The sequence below is a fragment of the Triturus cristatus genome, chromosome 1_1, assembly GCF_964204655.1.
Source record: "Triturus cristatus chromosome 1_1, aTriCri1.1, whole genome shotgun sequence".
NCBI lineage: Eukaryota > Metazoa > Chordata > Amphibia > Caudata > Salamandridae > Triturus > Triturus cristatus.
The window spans coordinates 519,823,186-519,838,815 of NC_140579.1; the positions used below are offsets into that span (position 1 = coordinate 519,823,186).

General features: G+C 44.5%; 1 protein-coding gene and 1 pseudogene across 4 annotated transcripts in view; both read left to right on the forward strand.

Moving 5' to 3' along the window:
- The window catches only part of LOC146870525 (rho GTPase-activating protein 27-like), a 1,164,614-nt pseudogene that overhangs the window by 758,268 nt on the left and 390,716 nt on the right, over positions 1-15,630 (forward strand). The window lies entirely within an intron of this gene.
- Positions 1-15,630, forward strand: part of LOC146870528 (syncytin-2-like) — a 283,792-nt gene that overhangs the window by 153,689 nt on the left and 114,473 nt on the right. For 2 of the 3 annotated variants that reach the window (XR_014978313.1, XR_014978314.1), the window contains exon 2: positions 5,202-5,375. The exons of the other annotated variant lie outside the window; for it this stretch is intronic. The gene's annotated coding sequence lies outside the window, so the exon portion shown is untranslated. The remainder of the gene's footprint in view (positions 1-5,201; positions 5,376-15,630) is intronic. 3 annotated transcript variants of the gene reach the window in all.

A 15,630-nucleotide genomic window follows, 5' to 3' on the forward strand; every position in this document is an offset into this window, starting at 1 on the left:
TTTAGTTAAGAAATTACTTTTTTTAAATGAGAACTTACAATAAGACTACTCAACATGGTATATTGAAAACATCGCTTGAGTTTTAATTCACAAGGTATGCAACATGATACAGAGAACAAAGACCATTATTAATCTGATGCACCCTAATAAAAATGAAAGCCATTCCACGATCTCAGGCATGATACTGTATGAAAATATTACAAATAGTGCCAGATTGTTGAGCAAATCCTGTGCTAGTGCGTATCCTTAATTTGGTAATACTTTAAAGTGCACTGGATTTTACGCATCCTACTGCGGAACTGATGCTCGCCTTGTAATGAACTAAATCCTTTGTTCCAAAAATGGCCACAACTCTAGTATGTTATTGTTGTGTATGATCCTGGAGTCTAATACATTCTCTCTAGCCTGCACTTGTGACTCACGTGCAACTGTTTGCTGTTTCTATTAGTACGGGTTGAGAAGCCCTAGAGCAAGCAAACCATGCTACCGCCATCAACCATTGCCCCCGCCCATCCCTGTGTGCAGCCAATGATTTACGGCGCAAATGAAACGAGGACAGGCACAGGGAGTGACCAGGTGAGGAGGAAGAAATACGGAAGATGTGGCGTAAGAGCATTTGTGCAGTGGCACCGTTTAGAGGGGTGCAGAGTAGAGTGGTGGTGAGTGCAGTGCTACAGAGTAGAGTTGCATAGAGTGCATTTGTGTAGAGTACAGTGTAGTAGAGTGGGGCAGAGTAAAGTGATGTAGTGTTCAATCATGTAGAGTGGTCTCAGTGTTGTAGAGTGCAGTGGCGTACAGTGCAGTGGTGCAGAGTGGATTGCCTCAGAGTGTATTGGTTTTGAATAAAGTGGTGAAGAGAGCATTAGCATGGAGTACAGGGGCATAGAGTGCAGCGGCATACAATAGAGTGGTGTGGAATAGAGGTGCAGGGTAGATTGCAGTGGCAGAGAGTTCTGTGGCGGAGAGTGCAATGTTGTTGAGTGAAATGACATAGAGTGGAGTGGTGCAGGGTAGAGTACAGTACCATAGAGTGTAGGGCTGTAGAGTGCATTGGTGAAGTGTTGTGTACAGTAGAGTAGTGGGGAGTAGAGTGGCAGGGAGTGTAGTGTTGTAGAGTAGACTGTCGTAGGGTGTAGTGGTGTATGGCAGAGTGGTGTGGAGTGCATTGGCATGGAATGTAGTGGCGTAGAGTGGTGTAGAGAGCAGAGGTTTAGAGTACAGTGGTGCAGAGTAGAAAAGAGTGGCTTATAGTTCAATGGCATGGAATGAAGTGGTGTAAAATGTTTCAGAGTAGAGTATAAGGGTCATAGTGTTGCTGAGTAGAGCATAGTGCACAGAGTGCAATGGCGCAGAGTAGTTGGCGTAGGGTGCAGTGGTTTTGAGTATAGTGGTGTTGAGTGCATTGGTGTAAAATGCAGTGAAATAGGGTGCAGTGTTGCATAGAAGAGTGGTGTAGGGTAGAGTGCTTTGGCATAGAGTAGATTTGTGTAGAGTAGAGAGGAGGGGACTGGAGTGGTGCAAAGTAGAGTGCTGTTGCGTAGTGTAGAGTGGTGCAAATTAGAGTGGAGTAGAGTGGCATAGAGTGGAATATGCATGGCGTGGTAGCACACTTCAAATTCAGACAAAATCACCATTACATTTGCACAGACATACAGTTTTACTGATAAAAGTATACAGCGTGTGGCAATGTCAACATCTAGTGTATTGATCGTTTTAAAATATTTGTTTCCACCACACTTAAGAATCCCCCTAAATTTGCTTCATTTGGGCTTTTCTAATTCTGAAATATCTGCACAGTTCATTTAGAGGCATTTACATTTTGTTGTGTGCTAGAAAAAAAAATCATTGTAGATACTTCCTGTTGGAAACGCCCACTCCCACTCCGCAGGGTGGTGGTGGACTCCCCGAACACACTGTGGTAGCTTGGCTCGAGTGGTCAGGAAACAGGCGCAGTGCTAAGCATACAATATACCCATACAAGAACCATGCGTGCATCCGTTCCAAAAACGACTCTACACCGTAAAAATTATGAAAATATTCTTTCTTTATCTTTTTCTCTTAGTTGCTGATTGGAAAAATAAATAGGTCAATCACAATATACAAGTTTCAATTAGTGCAGGTCAAATAAATATTGGCTGTTTGATGAAATAAATAGGGGTGATCATAAATAACAGGGCATAAATACAAGTGCAATATATACAGACAATTAAATACTTTGAGGCAATAAATACTGTACCAATAAATATTGTACACCAACAAGTCCTGTGGACCTATAAATATAGTGCAGCAATAAATAGGTAAAAATTCAATAAATACAGTACCCCCAATAAATAATTAAAAGTATACAGCCACACTCATGTAATCAGATGACACTTCAATTCTTAAGGGCTGATTTGGCCCAGGCACAGCTTGTAGGGTTGTGGAAGGCTTGAGGGGGGGCTACTCCCTGGCTGGGACAAGGCTGAGGCCTAAGCTGAGGTAGATCAAAAGGGGGGAATACCAGTGCCCTGGCTTTCTCTCTCCACACAACCTCTCTAGGTTAGTCCCAGTTCACCCCTTGCACAGTCAGGTTGGTTTCAGCACCTCCCTAGCCCCTTAGAGCAGTCTCTCAGGTCTCCACAGGGCCTTAGGCGCCCTCTACTCCACTTACTGCCCTTTTTCTGATGTTCCGACGCCGCTGGAGTCGTGTCGACGCCGTGAGGCGGTTCCGGTTCGGTCTCGGCGGCCTCGGCACAATGTCAGTTCTTTGACGACGCCGGTAGGCGGTTCCGGTCCGATGTCGGTGGCCTCGGTTCGATCTCGACCTCCGATTCGACGGCGTCGGGCAGTCTCTTCACGATGTCGACTCCGGGGTGCGATCCTCACCCCCGACCTCCGGTGCTCCTCCTCACAGGCTCCGGGCGACTCCGGAGTGCGATCCTCACTCCCGACCTCCGGTGCTCCTCTACCTCGGTCTCCGACGACTCCGGAGGGCGGACTTCACTCCTCCGATGACGCCGCTCGCTCGACCTCGGTTCACTTAATCCTCGACCTCTGGTATTCCTCACGACCTCTGTCGGCGCCCTCTCACGACCTCAGGCGGCTCCGGGTACGACGTCTGCTACTTCAGTCAGCGCCGCTTCTCCACCTCGGGCTCCAGGTCTTCAGGCTACTCGACGCCGGACTCCAGGGAAACCAGTTCTCAGGTCAGAATCTTGCTGTTTTCTTGGTTCTAAGGCCTGTTCCTGCTGTCCAGGTCCTTAGGATGGTTTTCTTCTGTCTTCTTCCCACACAGGGCTATAGGCTGGGATCCATCTGTAGGGACAAGTATCAAGGGTGGGTTTATGGACCCCACTCCAGGCACAAGTTTCCACCCCTGCTGCTTCACTCCTTCCTCCTTCACTGTTGTGCTCCTCTCTCTTCACCAGTCAGGTGCCAACTGCCAGCTCCAACTGCCAACTGCCTCTCTTATCCTCCCAACATTCTAAACGGTCTCCAACTGTCACAGAGTTCTGGAATCTCCTGGAATGTTCTGGAAGGTGCTGGTAGGTTCCAGTGGATGCTGGTGATGTCACAGGTGGCCACCATTTTGTGCTCCAGGCCCTCAGACAGAAGTTTCAGGGGTAGCTAAAATGGCTCCCTGAATCTGTAGCAACACGAAAAAGTCTGGTGGTTCCCAAAAAGGAAAAATTCAAACAGGGTTTGAGGCAAAAGTGGGACAAAATAAATAATGATGAGGAGGGACCACCCAAAGGGCTGACAGGTCTAACACTTCCTCAAGAACCTCCCTGGAGCCACCATGATTGTCACATAAATCCTCTCACTTTGAACTCAGAAAAAAAGAAAATTAAATACCATGCTTCCTGGAAGACAGAGCCTGACATTTAGTCTCAGTCTTTGAATACGCAGAAAGTGTGACAAGATAAGAACAAGATTTGAAGGCCAGTTTACAGAAATCAAGCACTGGTGGACGAATACAGTAAATAGGGTTTTGGCAAGGAAAAACGAACTTGAGCTGGACAGCCCAAAACCAATAGAGCCAGCAAATGGAAGGCAAGCCAATGTGAGTTACAAACCACAAAGCCAGTGGTAAACAATGGGCGGAATGTATTCCAAGGGAAGCCTCCTGATTGTCCCCAAGATGACATTATCAAACCAGACAGCTCTGGTGTCTGGTAGGCTTCGACCCAAAGATGTAATTACCTGAATGTAAGTAGTACAATGTTAAGTCATTCAATCAAAGGGGTAGTAAAGAAGCTGTAATCAAGTGGAGGATCAAACCCAAGAGGAGAAAGGCAAGCCACTGAGGAACAAGCAAGTAAATTAAATTGATATGTGATCAATCAGTGATGAGCAATGGGCGGGCCTGAAGTCCATTGTGAATACTTCAATAGGTCTTTTGACAAAAAACAGTTAAAACTGTGTGCAGGTGAAACCTAAAAAGCACGCAACTCCCCCTGAGAGTTACAGGCTTGTGCTGCTTTCCCATTGGCTAATACACATGGAAGAGAAAGGCGTAGCTTTGCCTAATCGAACCACAGATTGCCTCTGTTTATGTCAAACATATAAGCAAAGAGTATAAAGACAGAACAAAATGGAATGGAACGTTTTCACAGTAAAGAGCTTGTTGGTGGAAATCTGAAAATTATACCTGCACATGAGTCTATCAGATGAAAGGTTCAGAGATACATTAATTTTATACTTTTAATCTATTCAAGGTGATTGTATCAATTCTCTCCTGTTTGTTTTAATACTTTGTGTAAGTCAAACGTTGCTTTGCTGAGAGAGTGAACATTGGCACTATTTTCATATGAAGTTGAACTGTTATTCCCCTCGAATTGGGTGTGGCCAATCTGTCCTATGGCAACCTTTTCAAACTGATGCCTTGTGTAAAACTGGTTCTCTCTCATCATCGGTGTGCTCTCTTAAATGCGTGTCCATGAAGTTCCCAAGCCCTGCTTTGTGCGCACAATCCCAAAACATGCTTGGTAGGCCAATGAGGAATTACAAATTCCGAAAACAAACTACAAGGAATACTTAATAACCCATAGTAATTTAAACGAATGATGAACTTCAAGATTCTAGTACTAGATCAGCTCCACGAAATCCCATTAAAATATGTAATTGTTGCATGAACCTAGCCTTTGACTACAAGCTTGTAATTAATGCAAATTGTCAACTCACTGGATTAAATTATGCTTGTGGATTCCATCATCCCACAGGAAGTAGTCTTGAACGGAGATACCTGTGAACGTCATCCTGATTCTCAGCGGCTTGGGCGGCATGTTGTTTTTGGCTTCATTGAACTGCACCTGATCTGCCATATTCTTCCAGCTCTTCTGTTGAAGAACGGTCTGCTGTGTGCAGTCTGAGGATGAAGCTATGTCAGCTGCTTGGTAAGACGGCTCAGATACAGAGGTGCTTGGGTACTTCTCCATGAAAGGAAGTTGCTGCTTTACCAACTCCCCGTTCCTATGACTAAAATCTGCAAACTTCTTGTTCTATAGAGGAATATTGTAAGCATTTAAACCAGGTGGCTTGATAGTTATATAATTGATTTATAGAGCAGTATGACCATTAGCTATCTGAGGCCTTTACTTTACGATGCTGTAAATTAAACGGGTAGCTAAAATATAGGGAAGTTGTCAAGATATCAAAGCCATATTTGGTTTTAGTGTTTTTTTGCTTTCAGAATTTGAAGTTTTACTCCTGTTGCAGTTACGGCCAGATTCACTTTGATGCTGCTGACCTTTCGCTTAACACCATCCGCTGTGATGCATTCTGTGTGCAAATAGAGTTGCTATTTTACTGGGAAGCATTAGTAAGATGAAAGCCAGGAGGATATGTGGAAACCTACAACAGCTGTTCTAGCAAACTTCTGTAGATATTATGCTTACTTTTTTTGTAGTGGAAAGAGTTGCATAAAAAGGTTAGAAGTACTATGGGCCTAGTGGCCTGAGGGGCTTCATCTACCAATAATTTCATTCTGCCTTTGAAGAACCAGGGCCTTATGGGCCTGGCGGCGCAGGGCACGCCTTAATCTCCTGAGTTCACCTGCTTTGTTGAACAGAGACACAGGACATTCTGTTGAGCGTAGAAGATCAGGTTTATTAGCTGCAGCTAAGTACAGTTGTCCCAGAAGTACACTCAGTATGTTCTTAGGAGACTGCCACTTTACTCCGTGGCGCACAATCTTTTATAGCACATAGATTCACCAAGAACACTCCCAATGCATACATGGTTATCCAATGAGAAGAGTTTTAAAACAAGATATAACCAATGAGAAAAGTTTGAAAACAAGATATCAAGTAACCCAAATAAACCTCTCTTCCAACTGTTTTTGTCACCCCTCCCCACAAGTTAATCAGTGGTAGTGTCTACAACTCAACTTGCAGGTGGCAGGACATATTTGTATGCTTTGGAGGACAGTTGTGAAATGAGAGAATACAAGTAGAGAATAGCGAAGGCCAGAAGATAAGATAAAGTCAGGAAAGAATGGTGTGAACCGACAGACAGTTGAGACAGGGTTTAGTCAAACCAGACGAGGATTAGTGGACTCAGCCAGTCCCTGACATCAGTCTCGTAAACAGAGGCAGAAGGTTATTTGACAAGTCGCAGTAAGATCAGCAGAAAAACTTCGTTCATTGTGCTGCCTGAGTGAGGGCAACACAAAATGGCGGTGGAACACAAAATGGTGGCTGAATACAAGCTAGATCGAAAATCGAATTTCCTCAGACCCTCCTTTTGCCATAACTCAGGCAAAACACACAGATTCACATTAATCTGAATCAATGTCAATAGCCATGAGGTCGTCAAACTGTTGCTGCAACATCATTTTAATTTTCTCTGTTTTCTGTGACTCAGGTCTTGGGACACACAGAGTGGCACAAAGACCGCAGATGGCGGGGCCACACTGCATACAGAGACAACAGGAAAAAATGATGGCCAAAACCACTCCAAGGAAGGTTAGTACCTTCCATCCCCATTTAGATAGTAATCCCCAAAACCATCCTAATAAAGTCAATCTCCTTCGTCTTGATGAATCGATTCGGAGATCATGTGTAATTTGGAGATGGCTTGGTATACCATAGGGGCGTCGTCAGGTATATAAATACAACAGCCAGATCCGATCGATTTACAGACTCCACCACGATCTGCAAGAATAACATCTAGTGCAATCCGGTTCTGCAAAGTCATGAGACGATCTCACAGCTGAAGTTCAGCTGTGAGATTACTCAAGGCTCCCACAGTGACATCTATGGTAGTCTCAACAACACGAACCAGCTGTCTCATGTTTCTGCTGTTGGCCATTGGGCCCCAAAAAGGAAGAAATCCTTTGAGGAAATCACTTCCCTCTTGTCCTGCTGTGTCTTTAGAATCAATAATCCCTCTGCCATATCTGTTTCTATGATGGCCTGAAGGAGCAGTGTATGTAGGAGGGAGAAGAAAAGCTATATAGCATGTTCCTGAAAAATCCGTTGGTAGCCACGTGTAAGCTCTATCTTGGCAGACAAAATATGTGCCCTGGGATGGCACTAACGGCGGTGAATTCTGAGACGTGTAGATGTATGTATGGGAACAAAAGCTTTTTCTTTGTCCAGTGTCAGTAGTCTGGCCATTCATTTGTAAACCGAAATTACCTTGATGAGGGACAGTCCAAATTGGTGGAGATTTTCCCTGTTTAGTTTTATCTGTAAGGCTAGTAATGTAACGAGTCACGTTCCAATTAGTATATGTTTGTCTCTCGTCAACAGGAACCTTATTATTCTCCACAATTTTAGTCATAGCCACCATTCCCTTTATCAGAGAATTATGACTAAAATCTGGCTTACTACCATAGGAACCAACTGGACGTCTAAATCGGCTCTGATATGCATTTGAAAATATTACAAAATAGGCCCAAGCGGAACCTTCATAAGAAAATGGAAGGACTAAATATGGCATCCCTTTATCTGTGGTATGAGGCATAAGTCCACACACCCAACAGTCGGTTGTGTTGACTACCAATTGGTGTTGGTGAAACAATTGGATAAATGAATTATTAAAATATTCTGTTCTCCTGATTAGTTCATGTTGGGGACGTGTATATAATTGATGTGGGGAGATAGTAGAATGAAGAGGCAAGGAGATAGAATTAGGGACAACTTTTTGCTGCATAGCATGAATAACCCAACCTACACAAGCCAATAAGATACACAAAAATATAGAAACACACAATGTTACGCCACATCGACTGTACAATAGTTTACAATATTTCTTTCTCATCTCTTCCTTATTATCCTTCTTTCCTAATTTAACATCCATCCTCTAAAATTGTTGCTCACGGCAATCTTCCTTACTCACTTGGCCGTGATTATTAGCCGTCCTATGACACTGCAAGTCCTGGGGGCCTAGCCACTATACAGGTCACAAACCAAGACTCCTACCGTGACCCTGCAACCTGGACAGATGATAAATGTAGCAGAAGAGATGGAAATCTCAGGTGTCCTTGACCAATCTAGGTCTTAAATTGTATCTAGTCCTTGTTGGTACAGTTTGGTCTTGAAATAGGGTCTGTGGCTCTGTAGAGTTTAATCGGAGATGGGAAGGTACGGCTTCTTGTAGAATATCGTCATCTTCTTTCTCCGATCGAGTTCCATCCAGGTGTGCACTACTGAAAGGTATGAATCGGGGGACTTTTTCTCCTTCAGAATCACCTATACCCTTACGAACCCACTGATCAAAAGGCAAGGGCAAGGGCACTTTCTTGCAGTGCACGCCGTGGATCCAGTTCTTTTTCCCTTCGACTTTTACTGCTGTGCGAGTTGTCAGGAGAACTTGTCGAGGCGTCTTCCAGCGAGGTTCTAAAGTCTTTGTCCTCTGAAGATTTTTCACACAGACCCAGTCTCCAGGTTGGATAGAATGACCTGGGTCTGTGGAGGCTTCTGCTCATATCCAGACAATCGAGCACTTGTAAGATGTTGTGTTTTCGTCCTATTTAGCAAGGTATCCACTGCATGTGGTACCATAACAATGAGAGTATTATCTAGCACCACTCCAGCATACAGACGAATAGAAATCGCTGCTTCTGCTGTAGCTTTAAGACAACTAGGCAATGCCTTGGCTACTGGGTCTAACGTAGCTGAAAAATAGGCACATGGCCGCTGTCTCCAAATCGTTGTGTTAAGACTGACAACGCACAACCCTCTCTTTCATGGACATAGAGCGTGAAGGGCTTACTGTAATCTGGAGTACCCAACACAGGAGCAGAACACAGAGCAGTACGTAAATCAGAAAAAGTCTTCTGACATTCGTCAGTCCAAGGAAGGGGTTGGGGTGTGTCTTTCAAAGTGAGTGCTAACAAAGGTTTGGCCAACAAAGAAAAATTCGGAATCCACTGTCTACAATAAGAAGTGATGCCCAGAAAGGGGCGCACCTCTCTTTGTGTAGATGGCACAGACATTTGCGCAATTGCTTGAATTCATTCTGGGGTTAATCGCCTTCCCTCCTTTGATAAGAGATGACCCAAATAGGTAACCTCTCGACGGACATATTGTAGTTTAGAAGGCGAAACCTTATGATTAAGATCAGACAAGTGACGTAACAGTGCAACAGTCACATTCTTGCAGACATCCTCTGAATCAGCAGCAATCAACAAATCATCCATATATTGAATAAGAGTAGCACCTGGGGGCAAAGGAAAAACATCGAGCTGACATTTCAGAGCTTGACTATAAATGGAGGGGCTTTCACAATAGCCTTGGGGTGCGCGCTTGAACCGGAAACTTCGGCCTCCTAGAGAGAAACCAAAAATATCCCTACTCTCTTTGGCAATGGGAATGCTGAAGAAAGCATTTTTCAGATCAATAACAGAAAACCAAGCCGCTGAGGCAGGTATCATAGTTAACAGGGCAGTGATATCTGGAACAACAGGAAACTGTGGTACAACAATTTTATTGACCTCCCGAAGATCAATCACAAAACGATAAACAGGAGGCTTAGAAGGATCAGTGCATTTAAGAACAGGAAGAAAAGGACTATTACATACATTTCCTCTCGTTTCCTCAATCACACCCTTCTGGACCAAATCATAAATGATATCCAAAAGCGCTCTTTCACCTTCATTGGAAATTCTGTATTGAGGAATGCGTGGCAATTTAGCATTGGGCTTGAGTGTAACAACATAAGGCGAAATCTCAAGACAACTAACATCATTTGGACCCGTAGCCCAGAGCGTTGCAGGAAGAGAGAGCAATTCAGGTGGGAATTGATCTTTAGACAAATACATTGAAGAAGTCAATTTCTGCCCTAAAGTAAGATGCACACCAGAAGGAGAACAATATATCGTTGCATGCATTCTTTTCAAAAGATCCAAACCCAACAGATTCTCGCTGCAACCAGTCATTAAAAGAAGAGGAGCTTCTATATCATAAGGGCCACTTGAAATAGGCAAAGGACAGGAGACCGGGTTACGAACTGGGGCACCAGAAAATCCTACCGATACATTTGTTAAGCCAGACAAAGGTGCCCCAGGGAGTTTAGAGTGAATGATAGAACTTCTCATCGCACCAGTATCTAAAAGAAATGGCTCTGAAACACCCATTGTAGTGACATTGACATAAGGCCCATCCTGATTTACTGGAATCGATACAAATCCCTCACTTTGTCTATGGCTGTCCTAGTTAGCGTGAAGGCTTTCATTTTCACCTTCAACATGATAATCATCATTGTAATACTGTGTAGACTGAGTATTCTGCTGATCGAAGTAGTTCGTAGAATTTGGAGGGGGTAAGCAACACTGTTCTTGAGGCATCACACCTCGACCTCTACCCCTGTATATTATCTGGAAACCACCACGGCCTCGTGGAGCAGATAGTTCTCCCTTACGTTGCAATAAATCCGGGCAGCTATTCTTAAAATGACCTTCCTCTCTACAATAGGTACATTGGTTAGGACCTAATAAAGGTCGCGGAATAAAGGGCTCAGGCTTTTGATACACCCTCTGAAACTGTGGAGGCTGTTGAAACTGGCGCTGAGCAGGGCGAGGAGGATAAGCTTGTTGCAGAAGAACCTTCGTTTTTAATTCTTTAGTCTTCTTCTCTTGCTTATCTTTCTCCTCTTTATCCCTGTTCTCATAATATTGAGCAGTGGCCAATATCTGGGCAGAAGAAGTAACAGCCCATGAACTCTCGGAGTCTTTCAACTTATGTGACAGTTCGGGAAGCAAATTAAATACGAATTTATCTACAAATAATCGCTGTCCACCCTCCGTAGTCATATCCTGACCACTGTGATCAATAAACGTCTCCTCAAAACGAGTGAAGAAATCAGAGACACTCTCATCTTTCTTCTGCTTACACGCAGCTAATTTATCCCAATTAACACGCAAGGCGGGCATCATCGTTTTCATTAAAGTAATAATCCTACCAGGGAGTTCTGAAATCAAAACATCAGGCTTAGCACCACCCACTTGGGCTGCATCCGCGGCAGTTATAGCAGCCCAATCGCCACCCAATGCTTGGGCGTGATCCTCTCTACGAATCCGAGCCCATAATGCTTGTGGGACTACATTTCCCATCAACATATCAATATCGGCTAAATTCATAATACAGGCATCAACAGACTGGGACAACTCCTTATAATAGCCAGCAGGGTTTTTACGGGGATCCGGTAGAGACTGTTTAAGAGCCAAAACTTCAGATCTCTTCCAGGGGACATGTACCCATATACGCTGGAAGTGCGCGGGAACAGCTGGATTAGCACCTGCTTGTGCAACCGCTTCTCTCCACATTGGAGGAACCTCTCTCATGGGATAATGTTTGGATGTCAACCTAACAGCAGGATCGGAATCAAAAAAAGTCTGTGAGGAAAATAAGGACCTAAAAGTGACAAGTGTCCTTACGGCATCCTCAACCTTAGAACCCACAATGAGTCCCTTATCGAAATTAGCCTGAACATCTAACAAACCCTGAGGAAGTAAACCCAAATCCATATCCTCCCATTCTTTAGCGAGAGTGTCACACATAACATTAAATACATATCTCTGCGTGGGCGCCTCCCACTGATGAAAGGTGGTCATGATATCTTTCACACTATACTGGGGACCCTTCTCGATCCATTTGCGAGCGAGAGAGTCCAATACCACCCGTTCGTCGGAACCTGGGAGTTGACTATGAGACTGTCTTCGAGAAAAAGCCAGAGACATATTCAAAGTCTCAAAGAAAGGAGACAGAAACCCAGGGACAGTATCTGTGATTCGTTTGCGCACAGTAGGAGAATTAGACATAAGAACAGGGGACAAGGTATTAGGTGAACTAACAGAAGAATTAACAGCTATAAGGGGAGCCGAAGGCAAAGGAGATTGATGTTCAGGAAACGGAGGCAAAGAAGTCGGTGGCGGAAGAGGTGGGGGTGGCACTACCGGAAGGGGCAAATGCGGAAGAGCCGGAGCAGGCGGAGGCGCAACTAATGGCTGAACTGGTTGTAACAATGGGGGTGCATTAGCACCTTGTACATAGGGAGGAGGCAATCTCAATAAGTGAGACATCAAAGGGTCTTCCTCCGGATCCTTACTTTTATCAGAAGGGGAAATAGGCAACACCGGATAGCATTTATCTATCGCCATACGATGCCGTCTCTCTGAAATTTCCATTTCATGATTAATCTCATTATCTTTAAACTGCTGGGCAGCCTGTATAATCATCATACTTTGTGTTTTCTTATCTTGTTTTGCCTGTTTGGCTTCCTTACGCCAGAGGCGGAAAGAGTCAAACATTGCCGGCCGGGCTTTTCTTTTAAACAAAATTGCTTCCAAATTATCTAATATATCAGTGTGGCCACTGTAGAACACCATCGTTCTTTGTGTATCGGATCCATGCCTCATTAAAGGCAATGGGGCCAACAGCATGTTTAGAATAAAACTCATAAGTGGGAGTTCCAACCGGAGGAATTGGACAAGAGTCCTCCAGCCTGGAATCCCTATCACAACCAAAACAACAAATCTTTCTAAACTTACTCAGACCAGGCATCGTTATTTCACTGGACTGTTCACAAACATCAAGGGGTTAAATCAAATAACACAGCACAATCTGTACTCACCCCTCGGCTTCGGCTTTTGCAATAGCCGAATCAAAGGCCCATAACAAAAAAAAACGAAATAGTGGGAGCTACCCACCAATACTTAACTAAGTGTCTTCTTATGCCAACAGAGGCCCGTCTAACGTCTCGCGATACCATACATCACCAAAAGGGGCCAAAGCAAGGCGGCAGTCAGGGCAGCAGTCGTCAGCAGCCATCAGGAAGGAGAAACCGCGCTGAAAAAGACCTTCGGACCACTTCGACATACAGGGGTCGCTTGACGTGGTTCGCGATTCCTCTGAGGTTCTGTAATTCTCGAGTCTGACTCCATTTTGTTCTGTGCCACCATTTTGTGTTGCCCTCACGTAGGCCTATGAAGGTAGCCAGGTGAATAAAGTGGCCTGGCCTTCTTAGTTCATGTATACATTAACCAGGTTTCTTTTTGACTCTCAAATGAACTGTAAGAAACTGACCTCTGCACCTGAAACTGACCCCGCAAAGCCAATTTCCCTGATCGATCTTTGTCTGAGATTGCCAATCAATGTTCAGGACATCGTTAACTTTTAGTTTCCTTCCACATGCCTTATCTTGTTCAGCATCTGTTACCGTTTCTTTTTTTATGTTTCTTCATTACATGGGTTATGCTTTCAATTATAGGTTTGTCCGGCTTGTGGAGATTGAATTTGGGACATTCCTAATAATTAACTTTTGGGTTGGGATACCGTAAATTGAGTTTTTGTTATGTGACACTTTGTTTGAAAATGTACCTTATTGGCTAGAATTTTGTGCAGTGGGTGTACATTTATAATGTGAATATTGGGTATAAAAGGAGACGTCTCGCCTTAGTAAAATGAGCAGTCTCCTGAGAATTTACACCGTGATGTATTTCTAAGATCACTGTTACTAGCTGCAGCTAATAAACTTGGTCTCTGATGCCATCCAGAAGTATTCCGTGTCTCTGTATACCAAGACAGGTGAACTCGAAGATCTTAGGCGTGCCCCTGACGCCGCTGGGTTAAACCCTGGTTCTTCAACTGGCACCCAACGTTGGGCGACTTCAGCGGTACTGGTCCAAGCCCGAAGATTGTGAGGAGCCCCGTGAGGAAATTCTGGAGGACGGTCGCCACTTCATCGACCCCTGCATGTGGACGTGGACCGAAGTTTTTTTTTCTGCGAGGTTTCCCCTTTCCGACGGCTGCGAAGGACTGCTGCCCTGACTGTCGCACTGTCTTGGACCCTCTTGTGATGATTTGTAAGGCGAGACGTTAGACGGTCTTCTGGTGGCTTGACAGACATTTTGGTTAAGTAGGTCGCTCCCACGACTTTGTTTTGTTTCTTGGTTTTGATTCGGCCATTGCAATAGTCGAAGCCGGGGGGTTCGTATATTTGCGAGTGTATCATTTTTTGATAACCCCTTGAAGTTTGAAGCAAGACTAGTGAGCTAAAAGATGCCTGGTTTTAGCAAATTTAGGAAATGGTTTTGTTGTAGTTGTAATAGGGATTCCCGATTGGAGGACTCGTGTCCAATACCTCCGGTTGGAACTCCAACTTATGAGCTCTATTCAAAGCATGGTGTAGGTCCCATTACCTTTAATGAAGTATGGGTCCGTTATACAAGGAAAGATGGTGTTTTACGATGGCCCCAACATGGTAGTTTTGAATCAGATGTTTTAGATAACCTAGAAGTTGCGCTATTTAAGAAGAAAGCCCGGCCGGCGATGTTTGACTCTTTCCGCCTTTGGCGTAAGGAAGCCAAACAGCGAGAAATTAAGCAAGCTATGAGAGATAGGAAGGAAAGGAATATATCGGTAATGCAAGCTGCTAGGCAGTTTAAGGAAGATGAAGAAGATCGTGCGATTGAAGTGTCAGATAGACAACATTGCATGGCCATTGACAAATGTTACCCGGCTTTGCCACCTCCCCTTTCAAATGTGACTATAGACCCTGAAAAGGATCCTTTGATGTCACATTTACTGAGATTACCACCCCCTTATGTGCAGGGTGCTACTGCACCTCCGTTACCTCCAGTTGTTGCACCCCTTGTTGTCGTTCAACCCCCTGTTGTTGTTCAGCCATCCGTTGCTTCACAGGTGGTTCTTCCTCCCCCGGCGCAGCCCCCTCCAGGGCTGCCAGCCTTGCCACCAGCCTTCCCTCAAACTCTTTTGCCTTACACTCCTTTATCTTCGACTTCTCTTATTTTTGTCCCTACGTCTCTGTCACCTCAAAACACTTTGTCTCCTGTCCTCATTTCAACTTCTCCTTCTGCTCGGCAACAAATGACGGAGACTGTCACTAGTCTTTTGTCTCCTTTCTTTGGGTCACTGAATATGACCCCTGTTTCTGAACGTAAGCAGAGACGTAGTCAGCTCCCTGGTCCCGAATAGCGGGCATTGTTAGATCTCCTTGCTCGTAGATGGGTTTCGAATACCTCCAAGTACAGTCCACAATTGGTTATGGATATCTTCCTACAGTGGGAGGCACCAAAACAAAGGTATGTTTTTGATGTCATGTGTACCTTCCTTCGTCAGGAGTGGGAAGATAATGAGTTGGGTTCAATTCCACTGGAATTGCTTAATGTTCAGTCTGAATTTGCTA